An 18,552-nucleotide genomic window follows, 5' to 3' on the forward strand; every position below is an offset into this window, starting at 1 on the left:
GCTGGACCACAATGCCCTAGTTTTAGTCTAGTTAGAACAACATCAGCCTTTTCTCCAGAGAGAAATAATACCTACCCCTTTGCTCTTCTTTCCACTCTTATTGACACTATTTTTCCTTGAAATGCAAAAGCATTCACATTTTCCCAACAAAACCATCAGATCACCAGTTTCCCTTAACAGAGATTCTTGAGCCAATTTGTAAAAAATGTAATTTCCTTAAATTCCTGAGTGCCCGGTATCCTTACTTTAGATGTGGTAGCTGCAAAAAGCATAGGTCTAACTGTTCATAAAAGCTAACAAAGTTTGTATTAATCTTAATAAAGAAAAGCTCATTAAAGTTTTACAATGACATAACAGATGTGCAAGTTAAACTCAAGAAATGTGTTTGTCATACTGTTATAACAATTAGGCTACAAGATACTCAGAAGACTTTTATTAATTTTCTAAAGCAGTCTTTAAACTGTTAACAAGTGTCCTGTATGTGCTTCTAAATGTCTTATGATCTAACAGTAAACATGTCTAACACATAATGTTATCTCATAAGGACATAAAAGGGCCTTATTTCCTATCAATTAACACTTATTACAAAGACCTTAATATAAGGCATTCCCTTATTTTATCTATAAGAGTTTTCATGTTAACTTTTCATCCATTCATACACCTATACATTTTAAGACCTCGACATTTTCTAAAAGATCAAAAGATCTTGAAACCAAAGATCCATAATTTATTTTTAGACTTTAAATCCTCACTTATCTGCCCACTGAACAAGCATTCCCTCTCCTCCAGATGGCGCCATTAACCACAAATAAAGACTCCCCAAAACCTTGCTGAACTTTTTGAAAGATGGAATTAATCATTACATTAAAAAGGTCTGGACTAATGATGGAGCCTTGGGCTGAACCATTTTCAGTGTCAACTGTTTCAGAACAAAACTCCTCCGGCTCTCATTAGAATTGACCTGTGAGTGAGGAAATCCGTCATTCAATCAAACATTCTGCCTGCATCATGGTGTTTAACAAGCACAGGCCCTCCTCTTCTGACTTAGAATAATGACCATCCTGAAGTCTTAACACACATATCAGCTTTTTCCTTATAATGTTACAGCCTCAGTACATCCATAATCACAACTGCTTTGATGTCTTTACAACTTTTCCAGACATTTAATGAATTCCAGTCCATATCTGCCTTACTGTGGTTTCTGGACCTTGTGTCCTACAGATGTCCTCCAACATTTCCTTTGTGCATTCTTAGTAGTGTTTCTTGCACATGTTCTGCATTTGTATTGTATCTGTATTCAACAGCATTTGGCTGAGGAGGGTTTTTCTCAATGTTTGCTTTCCCTCTCTCACTACCTTATCACAGTCCTTATTCCGGCATGGAACAATAACAAGATCTTTGGGGGCCTCTCTGCAAAGGATTGACTCTGAAGCCACTCTCAAAATCATTGCAATTAAAGAATCATTGTGCTCGTTAATTGAGCCAGTGCTACAGACTACCCCTAAACCTGCTGCTGTACCTTTTTTAAACTTCTCTCATTCAGCTTTGGCAAAATCAAATCTTTTTAATGCTGCTCTTCCTGCCCCAGGGATTGAAGAAATACAAGGTAGACTGGGAGGAAATAAAAAAATAAAGAAGTCTCTCTTAGATCAGGTTTCATATATTTTCTATGATGCCTTCATCTCTGATGCAGACATGTCATCATGCTTTAGAGCAAACAAAAAACTTTTTTCAAATATATGCAAAATATACAGTACCTTGAAGACATGCTATTTTAAGCAGCATTGTGGTTCTTTATCAGCATTTTTATGGTTACAACATGTTTCTAAAGTATGGCATTTTTGCTGATTCATGATCTCATTCAGCAAGCCAAGCAGTTTGTCCTGTTTCCAGGTAACATGCAGTGCAGTTTGGCACTCACTAGGTGGCAGACATGCTGCCTCTGCAGCCAACACATCAGCTGCTGTCACACTAATACTGTAAGTCTATGTATGTGTGAACGGCCTGCAAGAGCATCCTCTCTCTCTCTCTCTCTCTCGCTCTCTCTCTCACACACACACACAGAAACAGACCTCATCCATCACACCAGAAGGAAGGTCACATTCACAGCACTGTGCTCTCCATAATAAATCACACGCTGAAAGCATCATCCACTTCTCCATAGTGATTGTACTAAATCTAAATGTTGAAACTACTGTAACAATGCAAATACTACAAATGATGTATGTATCTATATATATATATATACAATTTTGACTATAGAGGCTGGGGAGTCCTGGGCGAGGCTACAGGATGCTACAAACCATGTGGCTGTTAAATAATGGAATAGATGGGAGTCTATTTTTAGTGGGAGTTGCTCCACAAAGGCTGTCAAATTTTGTTTGTGATTTACACAGAAGTGATCTAATACTCTGCTGAAAAATAAACGTATGGCTCTTCATCTTGTGTTCTGCAGACCCCTCTGGCAACTGGGGCTGCGGGGACAGGCCCACCTCTGTGGTACAAGAGTTCATGTCTCTTTCAGGTGACCTGAGCTCCCCGTAGCTGGGAGTCACTAGACCCCTTTAATGAAAGCTCTTTCTTTTCAAAGAAATCACCTGTGCTTGTTAAGAGATGTGTGTACAGTTTCTTTTTCATTAAACCAATGTAACGTTTGAGTGAGAGGAGACAAGTAGTGCTGATGTGTTTGATAAGATGCATCCTTTGGTTTCCAGTGTGAGCTGGTGAACACATTGTCAGCGTAAGAGTGTAACGAGTTCATCGTGACACATCTTGTCTGAATGCGGGATAGTAAAGTGCAGTGAACTCATTCTGTGCTCGTGCAGCAGGAGCTAAAAGAATGTCCCAGTCAGCAGTTTTCTCAGTCAGAGAACAGCCGTAAGAATAGGACAGAAGAGCGCAAATGAAAGTGAGGACGAGCTAATCGCTTAATCCCCTCTCCCACAGAAGGATGTGAGGCTCTGCTGGGTGTGACGGTACTTTTCCGTCACTGGTGACATCTGGAGGACACAGCCTCCTTCTGGAGCACCCACTGCAATCTGACACCCTCTCCCTCTGTCTTTTTTCTTCTGTGTACATGTGTATGTTCTGTCCTGTACATGGAAATGTTTTGTTGCTACTAATAACACATTTCATGCTGGTAAAAAGTCTGTGTGTGCATGTGTGTGTGTGTGTGTGTGGCTGCAGGATCTTTACTCCAGTGATCGCAATGACAGTGCAGTATGTCCTCAGACTCCTGCCTGAGCAGACATGTGATAGGAAGCTGTAGAAAGAGGTGAAAACGATACATTTAACTCATCAGACCCCTGCTCTGTATTGTGTTTTACTGTAAATATATCTGTGCTTACAGATAAGCATGAACGTTTCCGGCCAATGCACCGATTCTCATTATCATCTACCTGACTGATGCTCTCTTAAGGTATGAAAAGAATGCGTGCACGGCAAAGACAGTCTAAAGTTGAAGGTGAGCATTCGAAGGGCACTACAACTGCGGCAGTCCTCATTTCCTGGTTCGCTGCTCAGGTGATCTACGGGGGGAGGAGACTACTGAATCTCCTCTCATGGGATGCCCTTGCAGAGGAAAACTGCAATATACAGAGAAGGAGTTACGGGAACATGACTGATGTATCCTGTTTCTACATCAAACCTCCAGAGGTCAGTGTGGCCTCGGTCTCATGTGAAGGGAGCAGAGCCAGTTCAGCAGACTGTGCAGGTGTAGTACTATAGATGTAGTCATGCAGACATAACGAGGAAGTAGTAGTAAGGAGGGGGCTGGACAGAGAGGCAGGAAGAGGAAGACAGGAAGAGCTGCAATGTTCTGCAGGGACAAGGTGACTCCTCTGCAGGACAGATCTGTTCACGGGCGAACAAAGTCCACACACCTGCAGTCAGAGGGAATGTTTATGTCACACTTTACACACAGGTTTGAGGATGAACCGCTCACCAAGTCATTAAACCATTTCCTGGCAACACTAAGACAATTCACAAAGTCAGAACATTTAGTACTTTGTTGTATATTTCGCCACTGGCATTTCAAACTTCATGATGTCATTGGCAGTGAGAGACAGAATCTCAAGATAATCCTGCTGTACACTGCATCTCTGTATGTATCAGGCTGCCTGATTTCAACTACACGGCAATGTATGTCAATACTCAAACATTACAGTGAGTTATATGTGATTGTTGGGCCTTAAAGGAAATGATCCCACTAACAAGTGTATCTGTGTAAAACTGCTAAACCTGGCTGAGCTGAGCCCAACTGCCTCCCATCATCCCAGTTCCCAGTCGAGGCAAACTCTAGTACCCCCAGCTAACTGTGCCCCCTTGTACCAATGGCTAACTGAGCCATGAGCTAATTAGCGGACCGTGGCTGGCTACAGCCAAGGATTGCTAGCAAAGGGCAGTTGTCAGTTATAGAGTGGTGTAGTCTGTAGTCCTAAAACCCAGAAATCAGTTAGCATCTTTGCACATCGGGTTCCCTCGTCTCAGAGTCTATGGGTTTTTAAAATTGGTTGTCAGTTAAATGCCTGAAGTAAGGTCTGTGCTTGTGACAGGCTGAAAATATTTACGGGTTTTGTTCTACAATATAAAATACATCATTAAATGTCCCATGATTGAATTATAAAATGCTTACGTGTCTTTAAAGCTGTGGTTGCTAACGATGGTCTAACACAGAGACTCATCTACAGGCCCACTTTAGTTACAAACTATTCTAACGCTGACTTTACAACTTGTACATTGGTTAATTTACAGAAAATGTGTGCAGTAATTGTGTAGTAAGATGCTTAGTGGTGGTGACGTTTAAGTCAGTTACACCCCGTCTTTCTGAAACCCCGCTGTTCCGAAAATAGACTTCCATTCTTCGTAATGGTGGGGTTTCCCATTTTTTCTAAAGACCCCGCTATTCCGAAAACCCTAACCCTATTGGGAAGTAATTCGAACTTGAAAGTGGGAACAGCGGTGTTTTTGGGGGAGGGTCGGAACAGCAGTGTTTTTGGGGGAGGGTCGGAACAGCGGTGTTTCGGAGTGGAGGGGTTTCGCAATGGAGGTGTTTCGGAATGGAAGGCTGTCCCCGTTTAAGTCATGTGACAGCAATGTAGTCTGTCATAGCTTAAAATTAGCTTTTTAATTCTAGCGATTTAAACTCAGCTTCAAAAATCACAAAGTGGTGTTCATCTGAGAGGATTATCTTGATGAACGAAACTTGTAAGTATCATAAACTTGTGTTTGCCACAGAGATTATTTTCGGCAATAATCCAGTATTCAATTCAAAAATCCCACAGGCTTTTTGTTGAAGGGAACCAGGGAGATGCTAACTTCCAGGTTAGCCTACAAAAATACGTCATCGCTACACCACTCTATTCTGGTGATATGTTGCCTCCATTATTTTGTGGAGCTTTCATCAATCAGTGATTTTACATATCACACCTTTTAGTATAGAGTTTAGGACATGGTTAGCCTAGCTTAGCATAAAGACTCAATGCAGGATGGAACAGCTAGACTGTCGAAAGTTTAAAAAATGAATCAACCACAAGACGACTGTGGCTGCTCCTTTCTGCACAGCTGACGATTCTCTCTGACCAATCAGTAATCTACAGTGTAATTGTAAAAAAACAGGGCATTATTTAGTGGTTTAATTTGTACAAAACTTTTGCCAAAGGAAATGGAAATAATCATTCTCATGTGTAAGGAACTGAACTGAACTGATTAAAAGTTAATAAGTGTAACAGGGGCTGTTACACTGGGGATGGGGCTGAACCCTCTGTTTCACGCCATTCTAACTATTTTCTTTGGACTCTCCCCATGACTGAGAGAAAAATTGCAACACCCCCATGATATGCATGTTCCCTGACTCAATACTGCTTCTCAAATAAACCTCTGATCCAAATACTCTACATGCTACATACACTATATCTTTGGTTTGGTTATTTTTCTTCTGCTTGCATTCATTTCCTGCAATATTGAACTAAAATAACTATTAAGTCCCCCACCCCTTCTTTGACTTGTCTTTTCTGTATCATTTTATGTCACACAGGAACTTTCAGCACTGTGACTCCATGTTTTTAGAAGATTACATTATGAGATGCTTAGGAAACACTCCTATTGTCTGCCTGTCTGTGGTCTCCAGATAAATGACGTTGAGGGACCACATGGCCTCGCCGAAGATAAAAGCTGAAGGTTTACTGCAGTGCGATGGAGAAATATTATGAGCTTGGTTTCAAAGCCTCACCACAAACATTCAGTCACAGCAGATTAGTCAGAGCACGCTGGGAACTTTTCTCTTCCCTCATGCACACATGAAACATTGACAGACCATAGTATGCTTGATGTGAGCTTAGCCCTGAAAAAGGAGGTCTGTGTACACATTGGTAGAACATGATTTGAAAGGTTTTCTGATCCTTTACTTAAGCAAGAGTATTAATACCACCTGAGAAAATACTCCAGTACAAGTGAAAGTCCTGTATTAAAAACATATTTAAGTAATATCGTCAAAATCTACTTAAAGTGTTAAAGTTAAGTTAAAGTTTAGTTTCCCTATTATTAATATTGTACAAATGTAGTGGAATAAAAGTACAACTTTTACCTCTGAGATGTAGTGGAGTAGAAGTATATTGTTGCATAAAGTGAATATCATCAAGTAAAGTACAAGTACCTTGAAGTGAATACATGTACTCAGTAACATTCCTTCATTGAGTATAATTGCTGTGTATGTAAATACCTCAGCCTTAGGTCAGCCATCTCTATTAGTCATGCAGTGTTCCAACTTTTTCTCTTATGATGCAGATTCTGATACCTCAACTCAGTGTATCTGCATAGTTGAGTTTTGTAGTCCACAAAACATTTATGGAGCTTCACAGCAAAACAGCTTTGCAACATTATCCTAAAGACTGTTGCTGATGGGGACCTGTTTTAAAATGTAAAAAAACAATAGAGAAAAACATAAAATGGCTCCATACAGCTTGTCTGGTGTAATCCACGACAAGGTGCGTGCCAACACTTGTATCTTAGCAGCTATAAATAAAAGCATTTCAAAAATAATTTGGCACCTCCAGGCTTCCAGAGACCTGGATCAGGTCTGACAAACTGTAATTACACGCTATAATTTTTGTTTTTTGGAGGGGGGTGGTCCCGGTCTACGGTAAATAGTGTGTAAAGTGAGCTCATGTGTTATCACAAGTGCAAAGCTTGTTGTCATGTGACCCAATGACATGATGACACCAGAGCCACGTTCATTCAGACTCTGACAAGCAGCTGAAAACTCTGAATAGCTGGCAGGGAGAGTCTAATGAAAGACACAATCTAGTAGCATTATTGGAAATGGAAAAAAAAAAGTTAAAGTTTAACCCATACTAGGCACCAAAAGACAAAATATCTCAGCTTCTGTTGCTTCAGTTGACCATTTTGATATAGAATGTCTCCTGTGAGTCCCCATAAGGTTTAGGAGGTGAAATACTAAATCACTGTCTTGCGTCTTTTAACTGCACGTCTGATGACTGATCCAACTACAGGCTGACATTTTCTACAGGAAACGGGTGGGAGGAGATAGGTGAAGGGCAGGCCAGAGGGAGACTGCTTTCCTCTAAAAACAGACTTTGTTGACACTGTGTGCAACTGACTGGTGATCCGTAACAATGAGCCTGTTGTCGTCACAGAAGCTGATGACGCCTACTACTACTCTGATTCATCGACAACTCTTCTGTTGGGTAAACACAGAGCTAGATATAGTGCAAGTACCAAGTCCAGTTAGAACCTCACTGATGTCCACTGTGACAAAGCATGGATGAGTTATACAGTGTGATGTCCACTGGCATGGAAGCACGTGTGCCACACGAGGAAAACCTTGGTAGGAGTTTTTGGTTCAGCATGTCCACAACTTGGCAGCCCTGTAACTGCCTGCAGGAAGTCCAGCTCAAGTCCTCCTTTAATGATTGATCAGCCTTTCTAACTTTCTTTCGGAGCTTGTTAGCATGTCTCGCCCTTCAGCTCCAACCACGACAATATAAAAGATGGCGCTGGCCACCTCAGACTGGTAGATAATCTGCAACATCTTGTTGCAGACATTGAGCCTGAGCCTCCGCAGGAAGTATAGCCTATAGTTATAGTCAGAGTATTGCATTTCCTCCCTATAACAGATGTATGGTCATGAAAGCAGAGGAGAAATCCAAGGTATATGGTAAAGGTATTTGAGGTATATGATCTGCTGCCTTCCACTGTTCCCTTTTTCTTTTCTTTTTCTTTGCTCTGGGGGTGATGGGCTGGGCTCGGAGTAGAGGATAGTTGCTGGGTCAGTTTAGAAGTGTGGGGGTGGAGGAGCTGGTGGGAGGAGGCACAGCTGTCGGATCGATCAGAAAACAGGTTCAGCTCATCATAAGGCTCTTGTGCACTTCATACCACTGTCTGATTTCATTAAGTGACATTTGATGCAGGCTATTTCAGATTGATGCCATGACAACATAGGTTGTGCTGCCTTACCGCTAAAACATCTCAACATGTTTTTTATAGTTAGAAACTACACTGAGCTCAGGATTGTATGTAAATGTGTACTGAGGACTCTCTGATTTACAGCTTAATATCCTCTTATCAACCCAGCAGATAGTCTGTTAATGGTTGTGTGTTTTATATGACCGCAGATCAGGTCAGCTGTGAGAGGGTGTGTTGTGCTACATTCACCTTGTGCTTGAAGGGCATCATGGCTTCACTTAGACACACAGTGATTCCTTTGTCTCTCATGTTCAGTCAGTTACTCTGGTATACCTTTCAGCAGGTGTTAATATGAGGTCACACAGCACTGTAGGTCTGCTACAGGCAGGCTGAGGCCTGGGATCACTAATTATTACAGTATGAGACTGAGAGGAAACTCTCCAATCAATGTCATGAAGTCAAGGTTAGGACTCCATGGTCCCAGCCAGTAAAATGGGAATTTTATTTTTTTCTAATTTCCTTCAGGCTGTAACGGAGAACTGAAAACCCACGACATAGAAAAAACATGAACATGAAACTTAATTAAAACTGAAAAAAACTAAATGAAATAGACCAATAGATCAAGATCTATGATCAGCAGTTTAACTGTCCCTGACCTGTTTTCAAACATTTAGCATTACCTTTAGCATACACCCTCTGTATAGAAGTGTGAGTGTCACCGCTCCCCCAGTCATTGGAGAGGTTAATGTCCAATCGCGTTGAGTAAATTAGTGCTTAAAAATAGTCTTTGTTTTATCATTATTAGCATATTAGCACTGTGGATTTACGATTTAAAAACAATATCAAAAAAATCGTTTTTCATTTGTTCAACCTGCTGCCGTCTGCCAAAAGATACAGAAGTATCTGCCGCTGTACCACCACACTGCAGAGCTGCTTCTTTCCTCAAGCTGTGAGGCTCCTGAAGTACCAGGAATAGTTTATTTTTCTGACTTGATTATTATTTATCATTTATTAATTATTACGTCACATACAGTATGTTAAGTAAGGTTTGTGCACAAACCCAACCAAATCTCAACTATTTGATGATGTTAATAACAGTCCAAAAGTCCAATTACATATTATTACTAACTTGACTGTGGGGCCCCTCACATACAAAACTGAAGCTTAAGAACCACACCCCCACCATACCATACCCCCTTTACCGTTAATGGACATTTCTACTGATTGGTTTAACAAGTTTTCAAAAAGAGTCATCAGACTTATTTGGGGTAGCCTATTTATTTACATGATTCTGTTCAGTAAGCTCGCTGGAACTAGGCTAAAAAAAAATATGCTAACCATTGAAAACATGCCAAATTCCCAGAGAGGTTTCTTTATGTAGAAGAAAAGAGGTCTGGACTTTACCACTGCAGTCTTCCTGTGGAAACTTGATATAATTAAAATAACTACAAACAGCTCAAAATGTGCACAGGGAGAAAGCATTCAAAGGTTAAGTTTTAGGGAGAGCTTCAAAGTGCAGACAGAGCTAAAAACCTGGCAACAACATAAAGAGGACAACATTTTTGAGATGCTGTCGTTGGTCAACAAACAGCTCCGACACTAAGTGCTGCTAAAACCACAATCATCTGACTTTGGGTAAAACAGCAAACAAGCACATTTTCCAAAAAGCTGAACTGTTTCCTGAAAGGGAGACTTTTCTCTCTGAACTGACACTGAGCACTGGGCCTTTACCTCAAACAGACAGGTTTCATAACCTCTATAGTGTGAAGCTATATTGCTCCTAGTTCAAAGAGACGTAGTCTGACTCCGTAGATCAGGTTATCTTTCCGGCTCAAATATTAACCATCACATGAATTATTGGAAGGAATGAGTGGTAAACTTTGTACTGGGGTAAGCAGCAGCTAAATATGAGTGAGATGTGGATTAATTTGTAACTAGTGCAAAGTTTCGCAAGAGCATATGTTTCACCACAGCATCAGGAGTGGCCAGTCAGGATGTGTGATCTGCATCGAACAGGTTTGGAGCTTGGTGACAGCTCAAACAAGAGGGAAAAACAATGAAAGTTTAATAGGGAGGGTGTTTATTACACGGTGGACACCAGCAGCTGGCCGTATTCTATTCTGCTGTAGGCTGTATGACAGACGCAGAAGCTGTGGGCAGATTACCAGCCTACTATATGTACTGTATAGAACACAAATCCTGGCTTCATTTAGTTTGGTTTGTCGTTTATTTGAATGTTTATCACACAGGAAAACATACCTCTAGATTCCACTCTGCACACACTTTACTTCCCTTTGTCACATTCTCTTCAAGGCGATTGTTCCTTTACATCCAATTTATTTTCAAGTACACATATTGATGACAGTGAAGGAGCTGATGAAATGTAAGCAGCCCTATCTAGTTCCCACCTTCACTCTGTCGTGACATCATATCCTGCCTTCAGGGGATAGGGTGACAGAGTCCAACAAAGGAAAAACATTCACCTGAGTGTCGGCAGCAGGGCGACACAAATGCAGGCAAATCAGTAATACAGATAGAAACTTGAAACAGCTCAGACTGTATGGGCTTTAGATCAGGTTCAGTTCTGTGTTTGTATTATAATATTTCTCTGATCATCTCTGAGAGGCTTAAATGTGCTCATTTATGTATTCAGTACTCGTGTTTAGTATGCAGGCTAGATTACAGCTATGCCACTGAGTAGCTGTTTGGACAGTGTATGCTTATAAATACTGCCATTCCTCAATGTGTCTACTGCAAAGTGAACTGTTAAAGTCATACTTGCTGAAGAGACACTGTACTTCTTCTCTCAGTAATTTACCAATGAGGTATCCCTGAGCAAGATGGTCACATAAATCCTCTTCAGATACTTTTTACCTTTTATTCTGGCTACAAAGACATCAATCAAACTGTGGGGTTGGCACAGAAACTTTTTCTTCCTTGAATTTTCTGTAGGTTTTCTGTAGGTTGCGCGCTTTTTCTTAGCGTACTCATCCAGGTTGGTTATGCTGCTTATGCTCAATACTCAGTATTACTTCTTTTGTATTTTGTAACACAGAATACTTCACTTATAAAGCAAGAAAGCACTACAGTACACTACAGTTCGGAGGATAATGTAACAATATGGTCAGTCTTTTAAGGGCAGATACTGGGATACTTCATATAGGTGTATCAGTGGCGGGCCCCTGTGATTGTGCACTTGAATGAAGAGGAGCAAAGGATGCGTTTCCTGTTAAAACAAGTCATTATGCTGAGGAAGAAGTCCTACTGGAGTTCAGGCTCACAATGAACATTTGGACACTGTTGAGTCAAGCTTCAATCTAGTATTAATGACACACAGTCACTTTGTTATACTAACCACCAAGATGTGGATTGGAGTTTAACCTCAGTTATGACTATAGTTTAACTGAAATGATTCTTAAAGTGTGAGATTCCAGACGTTAGGTTTCCGGTTGAACAGGTTAAACGTAACCATGGATTATTTTCAAAACTCTTACACATTAACCAGTGCCTTTGAGAGAGGACATTTAAACTTTCCATAATGATCCCTGTCAATTATTGACCTCTGGGGCAATATGGTGTGGCCTTGGATTGCAACTGACAAAAGGACTTCAGACACCACATTTGGCAAAGTTAAAGGGAAGAGAGAGAGAGAGAGAGAGAGAGAGAGAGAGAGAGAGAGGCTTTGCTTATCTGAAAATATTACCTCTGTTACTACTGTTTCAGTAATGTGGTCATGTGTACCCTTTACCCACAGTCTGAACTCACACAAGAAGAAACAAATATAGTTCTCATTAACAGAGTTTTGTCATTAACAGAGTTTTTACTCTTCTGGTAAACCTCTACAGTCCATCTCAGGCATGCACACACAGGCCGAAGATGGGCCTCACTAAACCTCTCAATAACACACATACAGATCCAAATTAAGCTGAATTCTCTGTTTCCCTTTTAGACTATAAAGTATGTAAAGGCAGGGACACACATCGACTGTATAATTATATCCGATTAAGAATGTGTTTTGGGCACGACAACTGATGCGACCAAGTTGGTTTGTGTGTGTTCCAGCCTGGGTCAGATTGGCCTTGACAGATAAAATCAAAAGCTGTCTGATTTTTATAGCGTCTAATCTTGAGTCTTCAAATCCAGTTGCTGTCTGTCTTTCTCATTTTGAAGATTACACATTCATATTTGCGACTGATGTTGTTTACCTGAAGTTAGCTTCCTTTTACAAAGAGTTCACTCTCCTCTAGTTCCCTCTGTAGGTTAGCCTCAACGGTCCTAAATGCCTCTCCATGCAGGATCACATCAAACTGCACTTTTTTTCATCCTTCTTGACCTTTTCAGCACAAATGTCACTGCATATTTCACAAGATGCTGTGTTTGTTTTGATACAAGAGCAGGCGACAGTCGGTTCTTGCAGGATTTGCAGGGTTATCTGCCACCAGAACTCCACTGTTACTGATGTTTTAAGATACAGACTCACACCTTATTGGTTTTGGGCTTTTCATTGGATTTGTTGATGATAAGAAAAATCTAGAATAATATCAGACTGATGCTGTAAGGGTCCAATTCTTTCTGTAATTTACCAACTCCATCCCTCCGCTCTACACTCCTGCTCAAACGCCATGCACCAATATCCCACAACAAAACATACTATGGCATTCCTGTCAGTGTTTCACCTATAAACAACGGCACAGTACACTGCAGAGTGCACGGTATGGTCAAGGTCAGGAGCTTTGTCTGTGGACACAGATACATGTCTGAAACATGATCCTGTTGTATTCTGTCTATATTCTCAACTATAGCTATCTACTGTACTTGTGCATTAAATAAAATTAACTTGTAAGTATGGTGTGACCAATATATATATGCTAACCAAGAATGGCTAACCATGTTCTGTACTCATCTGTGCAATGACACATTCATGTGTGACAAAATGGTCATTATGGTTACACCAATATGACATGAACACAGCATTAAGATATAGACATGAGATTTATATCATCTCACTCTCAACAAGACAGAGAATACTTTTTACTATTTCTTCAATAATAAATACATTTTAAGTATACTTTTAAATTTAAAGTAATGTAGAGACAGTAGTATAATGTGTTGTTCAAGCACCAGTGATCAGGGTCAACTCTTTCATTCATCTGTGAAAATGAAAGGAAGCCAACAGGAAATAGAATGTTATAACCCACACATCTTGAATTAATTAGTAATTAACCTCTTTGACCCTCCCAGGCACATCAGTGAGATTTATAACCTAATGTAAAGTTGTGTTCAAACGCACCTAAATTAAGAGGAGTTATGTCATTAATTCATGCATGTGCCATAGGGCATCACAAAGCCTTCTGGGCTGCGTCTGCATATCAGTGCTCAACTCAACCAGCGACAAGCTTCTGCTTTACATGTTCTGTGCACTCTCTGGGCTAGTTTCCCTAAATGTTAATGTGGAAATTGGACAACTTTGATGTTTTTGCTTCTTTACAACTACTTCTTTACTAAAGAAATAAAGAAAATAATGGGCTTTAGAAAACGATGAGTAATGTAATCTAAATGTATTACTTATAAGTAATTCCTAGGCTGTCGAATACCAACGTTTTGTCACGTCCAACAGTGTCTCACACAGACCCACAAGGTGCCCTTTAGCATCTGCATGGGACGCACCAAGCTGAAACCAAAGTAAACAGTGACTTATTTCAACTTGCATACATAAGTTATAGAATCTTAATGTACGTGACATGTGTAAGCAAACGTAACTTAACTTAATTTCACTTAACGTAACGTGCTTACTTTAGACACCATTCCATAATTTTCTCCAAAACCTAACCAAATTGTTCTGGTGCCTAAACATAGCCAAACTGCGACAATTTCACCGTTAAACCATTTCATGAAAAGGCTTTCTGACAAGAAAAGGCTTTCTAGCTGTCTCATACAGACGCACATGGTTTAGCATCTGTATGAGACAGAGAGAAACACAGAGGGGCTCGGCAACACTCTCGTTATTTGACGACCTGGGAATAAGAACAAGTTGGGCTCTGGGGAGGACAATGTAATGACCTACTGGTTCTGACCTGGCCAATTATACTTAGTTGGTCATTTTTGAATCAAAAGAAAGAAAAAAATCACAGCACATTTATAAAATGTAACAACTTATTATTACCTCATCTTTCACCAAACTGTTGCTCCAACTGTAGGCTATCCCATAATATTACAATATTTATCAAAATAGAAAACCAACAAAATAAATTCACCAGTTCCCAGATTGCCAGTTCTATAACTTTACATCTGTTCTCATACATGTGTGTTTCAGTGTGTACTGTACTAGTAATGCACAAGAGTTACACTGTCACAAACACTGACAAATGAAAAGCGGCTGGCCCAGCCGGCACAAACACGCATTCCCAGTGAACATATAACTCGTGCTCTTAAAGGTGCAGGCAGCAAACGTCAGTCTTCAAAGGGACAATGTAGAACTAATCAGTGTTTACATGACCACAATAGTGAACAAACCTGTATCTGTGGAGGAATGGGTACTGCTGTACCTACTGCTCAGAAGAAAGAGAAAAAGATATAGACGGGGAGAGAAGAGAAGATGAAGTCAACCTGTCAACGCAGTAAAAAAGGATTTGGAAATAATGGGTGTCAGAGTGCAGCGGTGGCATTGTCGCTGTTCTGTCTGAAAGGCCTGTTGCTGACATTCCCATTAGCCACAGCTGTACTTTGTGTTTATTACTAAATGCCAGCTCGCTAACACAGTAAACAAAGACGTGTACGTAGTAAACAATAAACCAGCTAAAGATCAGTGTGTTAGCGTTGTCATTGTGTGTATGCTAGCATGTTGACATTAGCAACTCATTTTCCAGAATGTCTTTCAGGGTTACTGCATGAATCGTGCTAAATGGGCTAAAGCATGCAAAATCATCCATCCTTTAAAGTCGGCTCTCACAGCCAATGTCCAGTTGCAACCATGAAGAAGACACTGCAGAATACTGCCACTGAGATGAGATTGGGTTGGTGTGTCCTCATGATGATCATGAAACAGCTTCAACCCAGTTTCATCAGTGTTAGAGGCCTACGTCACTGAATACCACTGAGGTCAGACTGGTGAAAATGTTGGAGAGGCCTAATCAGATATATAAACGTTATTATGTGTAAATGGTAGCATGCGACCTGTGCAGGCCTCACACAGGAAGATTCACTTTCACCTTGAGTCCACCCTCCTCCACACACCCTTACGCAGTATAGCCTACATGTTTATTGTGTACACAAGCTGACAAAAGGCAGCAGTTGTCTAGGTGTGGTCGCTGTCAGACGTGGCTGTATCATTAGAAAAATAGTAGGCTTTAGCTCACTGGCTGCTCCACAAACCCTGCCTCTGTGATTCCAGCCTGATGGTTACCTTCACATTAGTGCCATCATATAAACACAGGAAATGAGCATTGTAGTCGTGCAAATTATGACCAATTTTGGATCACGACAAGTATACAGTAGCAGCATGGTTCTCAGCAATTATCAGAGCTTGTCTCATCATGTTTGGGCAGCAGGTAGGCTGCTACTGTGACTGAGATACCGTTTTTACACCAAAATTAGTGTGTATATGCAGCTTAAATACAGGTAAATCTGCTTAAAATAGGCAATTGACTTCTTTCTCATAGCCAGTAGGTGAGGTTGCCCGTCCTGGAGGTCTTTTTCCATCTCTTTCAATGTCAACTCGGACTGAACCATGTTCTGCTTGAATAGAGATGGGTGGAAAAGTGTTTACATGCCAGTGTTGCATTAGAAATGTGCATTATCGCATTGCACTGGACAAGGGTCAAAAATGTTATCACAGCCAATCAGAGCAACAAACGCCAGATGTAAGTTGGAGTTAGTGTCTTTGTCCAGTGTGAAAGAGGTATTGCAGCTATTGTAGCACTCCACCAACCTGCCACTGCCACTCTGAGCAAAGTAAGAGTGAATGAATACATAAATTCAATTATGACTCCACTCCAACTGTCTTGGAGGCTGCCCTGGCAACCGTAGCAGCCAGTTGGCTGACATGGGAGGCTTGTCAACTGATTAAGTTGACCTGTGCACACATTCTCTAAAAGCTGGCCAATATGTTCCCTCTGTCTCTCCCTACAGCTGGAATCCACCTGCACGTTGTCTTTTGGTTTGTCAAATGGTTTGAGTTGACTTTAGTTAAAACAAATGACTCTTGTTTTAAACTGACAATAGACAAGTTTTCTGCTTCAACGAATTATTATGAAGTAGATATTGATTGCACACTGTAATGGATGTGGAATCATCAACATTCACATTGGTTTCCCTATAAACCTCAGGAGAAGGAAGGTTAACTGGAGATCCATCTCTGTTACAGATCAAGTGATTGAACAAACTCGCTTTTTGTCCTGTTTGTTGTTGTTTTTTTGACTCGAAAATTGAAAGAATTCAGTTGTCTTTGTAGTGCCGACATTTTGTAGGAACTATAATGATGCATGGATTGTGTTTGTCTTCAGTGTATCAATCACCACATTTATCTTGAAATATTCACTGATCTGTGTAGCAGCTGGATTTTCCAACAGTTGAAGGATAAATCTGGTGTTGGTTTATATTTTCCTTTTTGCCAACAAATCTCATGAAAAGACCAAAACCATCTTTGTGTTAGTCTGTCTCTCCATACTTTCAAACTTCCCTCCCATGTCTGTGGCTCTCAGGTCCAAGCCCATTGGTTACGACTTACGACATAAATCCTTAAAAACGGGTCTAAATCAGCTGGTCAGTGTACTTTTGAACAAATGTGACTCAAACTGGAGGAAATAATAGATTTGTTGGGGAGTACTTTACATTTGGTGCTCTAACTAGTATTTGGAGCAGAGCAGTGTATGTGCAATTGAGTCAGAGTGGTGAAATGAAGGACCATATCACCCAGTGCAACAATATAATTGGTGTGTTTTTAACAACAGTGGAGCTCTATGCTTTGGATACACACATACTTGTTAGGATACATTCATTGTTGCTTTGAGTCCCAAGGCAAAATTGTTTACAGATGATGATGATCCAACAAGCGCTTTTTTCGAATCCTGATTCAAAAGTTCTTTGACTACTTTGAGTTAAGATTTAGGTTGAGGTCCATGAGTATCGTTCATTAACTTCTGCCTCAGTTGCTTTATGTAAATGTTTATTTACTTAACAAAAGGGTTTAGGGTTAGGAGTTTAAAGTAGCTCAAGACTTGTGGAAAGGTGGGACATCATTGTGAGCAGGAAGTCCAGTCAGTCCTTTCTCCATGATGGCGTTACAAAGAGCTGGACAACATCAGCGATTTGACCCCTCTAGTCCTTGAGGTGATATTTGAAGGTCAACACGCCCATGTGCATAATCCCGACCAATCACACCTACACACACATGTTTATATTCAAACAAATGTATACTGCTCAAGAAACCCAGATGGCAGCACATTGCTGAGCAATTTCACACATGCATGCATGAACACACACATTACACACAGCTCACACAGACAGACAAGAATGTGAAGTTGAAGGATGTACATTCATGTGTATAGTCACTCGTGTGTGTGCGTGTGTGTGTGTGTATTGGGTGGGTGAGGGGCACATTCTACTCATTTCTTGCAAATCCAATTTTCATTTTGAAATTAATTCGGATAAAACATTTAAAAGGATCTTTTTCTATGAGGTAAGACAATAAATGAATAAATAGCCTCAAGCTCAGATAGAAGATGGGGTCATCGTGTGGCCCCTATGACTGGCAGCAGAAACGCCCTTGAAGCCGGCTTTAGAGAGGGGTTTAGATGTAGAAGTCAGGATATATATACGGGTTTCAACTATGTGTATACTTGGCAATGCTGTGTAACTAGAGCTTATTATCCCTGTGGTGTGAGGGGGTGTCTGTAGGGAGGGGTCGGCTGCACACAACAACACAGGACACCCACCAAGTTAAACTGGGAACAGATACACAGGCCTCAGCTAAATGAACTCCATTCTGTTAGTGAAGGGGATAAAATGACTATTGTTTGTCCCATAATGAGTGCTTTAGAGCAACAGACTTCATTCAGAATTGTAGGTTGGTGCACTGTAATCTGGCACTCTGCGTGTGCCTTGTTGTAATTGTTGGCATGCAGTGACTTAACC

The sequence above is a fragment of the Pagrus major genome, chromosome 24 (genome assembly GCF_040436345.1).
Source record: "Pagrus major chromosome 24, Pma_NU_1.0".
Taxonomy (NCBI): Eukaryota; Metazoa; Chordata; class Actinopteri; order Spariformes; family Sparidae; genus Pagrus; species Pagrus major.